The following is a 7,846-nucleotide window of genomic DNA, read 5'->3' on the forward strand; positions in this document are numbered from 1 at the left end:
TTAAGGAAATAGGTAGCCTTGCCCAGTTTAATTCTGATTTATGTGTGGAGTTGCTCGGTAGGTATACTTTTGAAATAGATTAACTAAAATCAATTTTCCATAGGTTATTCATTTGTAATATTTATGTGTTTTTTTTGTTATTTTTGTTGTTTTGGCGTCACGCAAGGTAATGCATTACTCATGTTTTTTTTTGTTGATTTCGGTATATGGTCTCATTCTCCATATTTTCTGATTCTCCATGTTCTCTCTTTATTTTCCTTGAATTTAGAACAGCCTCGCAAGATTCGCTTATGTTTTGCTATTGATTAAGAAATGTTTATTTCTAATAAAATTGTCTACTACTACTACTACTATGCTGTTTAGGATGCGAGAAAATGGCGGAGAAATTCGTTTCAGGCCTCTACGGACTAGTGAGCCACCCTGGTGATTGCCAACGTCATCTGTGGGCCTGCCCACTTCGAGATAAGTTTCATTTGTTGTTTTTGTTTTGTTTTTCTTTTTTATCCTGCTAACATTAATCATGCTGTCATACAAGCAATTCGATTCAGCACTGGTGACATTTTTAGGCTATCCTGTATGAACTCTAAAAATTAAGAAAAATAATAGAAAGTGCATAATCTATTTGATATTTTGCTATGGGAATCATAATGAACAAATTGTTTTTGAGAGTAATCATGTATCGCATGAAAACAATGTTCAAGAAACTTCAAAACTGCGAAGAATGTTAAACACCCATTTGATGAACTTGAGATTTTTCGCGGGAACTACAGGACGACTTCAAAAGCTTTTTCTGTAATAAGGATATCCAATGAAGCTGCTGCATTACTTGGTTCAGAGTCTGCTTTATTTGTCAGAGTTTCTGCAAAGTGTGACGCGAGAGCGCAATCTGACCTTAAAGACTCTGCTCAGACTGTAATTAATGAGTTGTACAATTCTGTGTCACTGGAGTTCAATCCCATCTTAGACCGCATTGAACGAGGGCTGAAAGAGTGTAGAGTGCAAACCCTTAATCTGGAGGACCGAAATGAAAAATCGAAGTCAAGCTTGACGATATGAATCAAGAAAATATCTTGGACAGTCTCGTTTTCAACAGTCTGAAACAAAAGCCAGGAAAACTTTTGCTCGAAAAGTTTTCTCACAGAAGTCTAAACTAGCTGGTTCGGGCTTCTTTGTGTCTGAATCTCTTACAAAGCGACGTCATGATTTGCTAAATTCTGAAAGGGATCGGTTCGGTGTCAAACATGTGTGGACAGACCGTGGCAACATACTAGTGAAGTCACAAGTCGAACCTTGTGCGAAGTAAATAAGATCCCTTGGTGAATGCATTTGAAAAAGTATGCGTGTTGTTTTTTGTCGTTTTTTTATCTTTTTCTCGCCTTTTTTCTTTACGCCTTGCTCTTCATACTAAAATTTTTTAGCACTTTAAACGGCCCTCGTGTTTTAGAAGTCGTTTTTGAAGAATTGTGACAAAATTTAAACTTTAGCGTAAAGAGCAAGGTTCTGAGGAGGAGGCAAATCCCCTCATATACGTAATAGTTTCTATTTGTTTTAGTTTTGATGTTGCTTCTTACTCTCAGTTGAAAAAAAAACTTGTTTTTTTGTTTAATTGCTGATCGTTTTTTATATAACGCCAGCATATCTAGCTCCACCTCCACGGGAAAATGCCCTTCCCAACGGAAATATTCTCTGGATAATTCATTTCTGGCAAAAATTTACCCCAGACAATAACCTTTAATATCTCTACGCGTAAAATTGAATTGGTAAAGAGAACACAAGATATAAAAAGAAATTTCATATCGGAATTCCGGCAAATTTCCCCAGTGTAAAATTTCCCCTGAAAAATTTGCCCCCCGGAAACCTCCCTCTTTATGGAAGATTCTCCCTTGCAAAATCACCCTTAAAAGGAAATTCGTCCTCTCCTCCCCACCGAAAAATGTAAGTATGCTTCCCAATAACAAATACTATATGTATACAACGGGCAAATTTTATGACTTAAAGACCTTTTCCCAGGGGCTGTGAGGGATCATGTCATATCCAGAGACATAGTTTCTGGGCCATTCAACTATGCCGAACAAAATATGTATCTCAAAATTTTGATCGGGCGATTTTGTGAATAAAAGTGAAGTGGGAGGGGGCCTCTTTGCCCTCTTTTTTCGTTCACTTAAAAAGGGCACTAGAAATTTTCATTTCCGTTAGAATGAGCCCTTTCCGGTCGTTCTAGGGCCACTGGGTCGATACGGTCACTCCTAAAAAAAAACCCAACAAACATGCATCCGTCATTTTCTTCTGGCAAAATTTACAAAATTCCACGTTTTTGTATATGGAAGCTTGAAAACTCTACAGTAGGGTTCTTTGATACGTTAAATCTGATGGTATCATTTTTATTAAGATATTACGACTTCTAGGGGGTGTTTCTCCCTTTTATCGAAAATCAGACAAATTTTCTCAGGCTCTTAGCTTTTGATGGGTAAGACTTATATATTTAGAATCAGCATAATAAGCCAATTCTTTTGATATATCTATTGGTATTGAAGTTTTTTTTGTAGAGTTTTGGTAACTATTTAGACGGGTCACTCCTTGCTTACGTTACCACGAACTGTTTGATTATTTTCTGATCTGACTTTTTCTTCTAGAAGACGTTTTTTTGCACGAATAGAAAAGATCATGAACCGTAGATGAACTAAGTTAGACTTCAACAGTTAAGAAGTCTTCTTTCTTCAAAAAGAAGAGTTCTTATCTCTTCAAGTTAAGGTTTTCAAGTTTAGGTTCTTATCTTCAAAGACCGCAGTTAAATCCCGTGGAAGCTGATTTGTTGCATTTATGTGCCTGGAATTGCCACCTTACTACTAGTTATTAGGATGTGCTGCATTTTCTCGCTGATTCTCAAGGAAAAATTAGTTTATGAGTATATGTGAAAGTTTTTGAGTCAGGAACACTTTCCCCCGTTGTATTCCTTTCCATATTACAATTTGGAGACTAAAAACCGGACATCACTTCATAGAGGGGGAATTGTGTGTTTGATTTCAAAGTTGTTATCGTACCGAGTAAGAAATGTTATTGATGTTTGCATAGAGGGTAAATTCGAAAGTTTTAGTATAGAATTAGATTTGAAAAGTAGGAAACTTTTGATTGGTGCTATGTATAAGCCACCAAGTGCTAGCTGGCAAGAATTTAAGTGTGGTTTGATCAACTTGCTCCATCATTTTCAGTCCTGACCTGTTCCACCTATCAGGATTCCATCAGTCCTGGATCCGCCACTTCTGCCCCCGATTCCACGGTTCCGGTTCCGTATTAATGGAATATGATAGGCATGCATATCTCATAGAGCGATAAAAACAAGGTAATTCATTAAGACCTCCTAGAAAAATCAATGAATATGGCTTAAGTTTACCTCTAATATCACCCCCCTCTCTGGAATGTTTTCTAGGGTGGGTCAGCCACATATTGTCACAGTGCCGTGAATATGCATACTCTTGGCTAAAAGAAACACTTCATTTTCATTACAGCATCGTAGAAATGACCGAATGCAAAAAAAGTACATCTTTTTTCTTCGTTTGCTTATTTCATTTTTCAAAATATAATTTTGCTAGTATCAAGATTTAAAAATAATGGAATAATATAGGCAAGCATATCTAATAGAGGAAAAGTCAATTCAATGGCATTGGGATGCTTGCGCGCTCTCATGTGGAAAGGTTGAAGACATGCGATCCATTTAAACATTCTAGAAAGCGGACAGGAGATCATTTTGTTACGTTAATTTTTGTTAATAGCATACATGGTTTTAAATAACTTGCATGATTCTGATAGTATCGTCTTTAGTTTTTATATTGGCATAGATGATTCTTATTATATCAGTCAAGATTTTGATAATCTTGACTGTAGCAGAAACGATTTCTTTTTTTGTGTTAAATCTGGTAACAGCAGACATTATTTGGTTACACCATTTTAGATTTTGACAATATCAGACACGTTTTGAATGCACCAAAAAATATTTTCTTAATGCTAGGTAAGATTTTGATAATACCTTGCATGATTTGGTTAATAACTTGCAATATTTAAAATATGCATTAAGAATGATGAAACATGCCCTTAGTGTGTCAGAGGGCCAGTCATAGTGTGGCAGAGTGGCGTTAATTGACAGGGTGTATTACGCTGAGAGTGGATTGCAAAAAAAAAACATGAACCAACGCATTTAAAGCATGATATTTAAAAAGGCAATATATGGAAAATCTCTTAAGAATGATGAGGGGTTCTAGAGAGTGCCAAAGGGCCAGTAATAGTGTGGCACGGTGGCGTAAATTGATATGGTGTATTGCGGAGGGTGGACTTGTGATAACATAAACGACTGGATTTAAAGCATTATTTTAAACACAAAAGTACCTGAAAATTTCCTTGGGAAAGATGAGGGTTGCCAGTGGGTATCAACAGGCTTGTATATTGTGCCACACTAGGCTCAATTGCGAGGATTCATCAGAAGAAACGCTATTGGCAATTTTCATTTCTACCGATTCTTGTTTAAACGGATTTTTTGCAGGTAAATGCCCAAAAAATGGCTTCAGAATGATGAAGGGTGCCAAAGGTTACTTTTTGTCATCTATAATTTGCAATGGAGACGTGAATTGCCTTGAACTAACACATTCTACAGCTTAAAATTAAGGTGGTATGTACTAAAAGAATTTTTTGGTTTGAAGAGGACTGAAATCTAACACCCAGTCAAAGTAACGGGGCATTTTCATTAAAAAATCTAAGGAATATCTCGCAATATGGTTTAAATTTACCTTTGACAACATTCTAGGGTGGGCTAGCCACATATTGCCATAGTGACGTGAATATACGTAGTCTTAGGTCAAAAACACGTCATATCTTCATTAAAACCTCTCATAAATAACTAAGAGCCAGTATTTTCATTAAGGACTCCTAGAGGAACATCTTAATATGGCTCAAATTTACCTCTAACAACATTTTTCTCCCTTTGAAATTGCTTAATAGGTTTGGCTAGACATATATTGCGACGGTGGCATGATATACATAGTTTTGGCTCAATGCAACGTGGCATTTTCATTCAAAACTCTCAGAAATAACCAAATGTAAAGAAAGTGTCTCTTTTTTCTTCGTTTGCCTGTTTCATTTTTCAAAATATGATTTTGCTAGTATTAATATTTAAATAAATGGAATATAACAGGCAGGTACATCTAATAGAACAGTAGAAACGATGAATTTTAATCAGCTGTTTTCAGAAATAATTCTTAATATGGCTTAAATTTACCTTTAATAACAACCCTCCCCTTCTGGAATTGCTTGCTAGGGTGGGCTAGCCGCATATTGGCACGGTTGTGTGAACATGAAAAGTCTTGATGGAAAGAAACGTAGCATTTTTCTTAAAAACTCTCAGAAATAACCGAATGCAAAAAAGGTGTTTGTTTTTTCTTTATTTGCATGTTTTTTTTTTCAAAATCTTATTTTGTTCGTATGAAGATCTAAATTAATGGAGTGTAACAGGCATGTGTATCTAATAGAGCAATAGAAATAAGGCATGTTCATTAATATTGCTCTAAAATATCTCTTAATATGCCTTTAATTTACCTCTTATAACAACCTTCTTCTCTGGAACAGCCTGGTAGGGTGGGATAGCCGCACATTGCCATGGTAGCGTTAATATGCATTGTCTTGGCTCAAAGATACTTGGTATTTTCATCAAAACATCTCAAAAATAACCGGAGGCAAAAAGGATCTCTTTTCCTTCGTTGGCGTGTTTAATTTTTAAAATGTGTTTTGCTAGTATCCAGATTTAAATTAATGGAATGTACAATGCAGGTGCATCTAATAGAGCACACATTAATACTATTAGGATACTTGAGCACTCTCATTTGGAAAAGGTTGGAAACATTCGATCTATTTAATTTTGTAGAATGCGGGGCAGGGAATTCTCTGTGCATGGAATAGGCTATTACGTAGAAAGTATTCACTGAATCAAAATAGCATTAAATGCTTCTTGGTCCAGTTATATAGCACTCCATTCCGTTGAGGAATTTCCTACGAGGAGCCTTTCAATTCTTAAAGGAGAAATAAATATCTGGAATTTAAAGGTTCCCTGAGAAAGAAACGCCTTGAAAAAAAATGAAATCTCGAAGGAAAAGAGCATTGAGCAAAATAAATCTCCTATAAGTTTTACGTAACATCCACATGTGCATCGTCATTACGTAAGACCCACATATTTGTGTCCTCCTTAGTTACAAGCACGAATTTCCCGCTGGTTGCTAGGGCCCCTGATGGAATTGACTGTTAGGGCCCCCAGTGAGGATACCCCCACGTTTGTGTTCTCCGTAGTTACAAGCACGAATGCCACTGGCCAAGAACAAACAAGTCATGCCAGAATACGTCATTCTCTTTTACAACCGAGGGTTCTTCACTTGAATACCGCACCCCCCCTCGTTGGAATTGATTGCTAAGGCGCCCAGTGAAATTGGATGCTGGGGCCCCATTTGAATTGGATGCCAGGGCCCATTCAAATTGACCAGTAGGACCACCGTGGGAATGGTTTGCTAGGGCTCCTGTTTGAATTGACTGTTAGGGCTGGGCCTAACAGTCATTCCAAATGGATGCTTGGCCTCCGTTGGAATGACTACTAGGGCCCCTTTTGGAATTGGATGCTATGGGCCCATTAGAATTGACTGCTAGGGGCCCCCTTGCCCGATGGAAAAGGTTGATAGGGGCCCAGTTGAATTGGTTGCTAAGAACCCGGTGGAATTTCTCTCTAGCCATCTTGGCATTTTGAAGGTTTCCCACTAGCAGCCCCTAAAGGTATTTCCTGGCCCTTGTGGGTTTTTAAACAATCAAAGAAGAGAACTATTACGTAACAAGCACCTACAAGTCGTAGAAAACATCCCCTATAACGTAACAAGCAAAAGTAAACATTCTCTATTACGTAAATAACTGCTGTATCTTTTAGAAGACATTAACTATTGCGCAACAAACAACTGCGTCATGTTTTTTCACTACTCTTACTTTCTTTCTCTGAACTCAATTTTGCTTTTTGATGTATTGAGTCTTGTATCATCAAAAAAGACTGAAATGCCAAATTATCATTTATAAATTATGAAGAGTTATTTATCTTATTCATTCGATCTGGACTCTTTTGCCCTTTAAGCATATCAAACTACTCGAAAAATGTAGAAATTCCGACGATAAGATACTCATTTTCACCTTCTGTGTAGTTGGCAAAAATTTTTGGTGATACTGAACCATTGACGTAGTTTTTAATGGTTGCAACCTCTGCTACTCCTGTTACTATTTAAATGAAAAAATAATTTTTCAGCCGAAAGTAGGGAGCAATACTAAAACTTAAAACAAAAAGAAATTATTCTGTGTATGAAAGGGGTTGTCCCCCCTCAACGCCCCGCACTTTATGCTAAAATTTTACTTTTTCTCACAACTCTACTTAAAAAAAGCTATTTTTATTACGCATATGAGGGGGTTCGTCCCATCGTCAATACCTGAATCACAAAGGCCGTAGAACAAAGAGTTGAAATTACTAAAAATACTTTAGCGTAAAGAGCGAGGTATTGAGGAGGAGACGATCCCCCTTATATACGCAATAGTTTTTGTTCGTTTTAAGTTTTAATGCTGCTCTTTACTTCCAGTTGAAAAAACTTGTTTTTTATTTATTCCGTCATTGTTTTATTTTTAAATAATGCAAGAAAATCCTTCACTCCCTTCATGGAAATTCTCTTCCCTCATAATAAATTCCTCCATTGAAAAATCCTCACGTGTAACAATTCCCCACGAACCTGTTTGATGAAAATATAACTGCAATAAAGTGAGAGATTCGAAATCATAATAAAATTGT

The sequence above is a fragment of the Artemia franciscana genome, chromosome 9 (genome assembly GCF_032884065.1).
Source record: "Artemia franciscana chromosome 9, ASM3288406v1, whole genome shotgun sequence".
Classification (NCBI taxonomy): Eukaryota; Metazoa; Arthropoda; class Branchiopoda; order Anostraca; family Artemiidae; genus Artemia; species Artemia franciscana.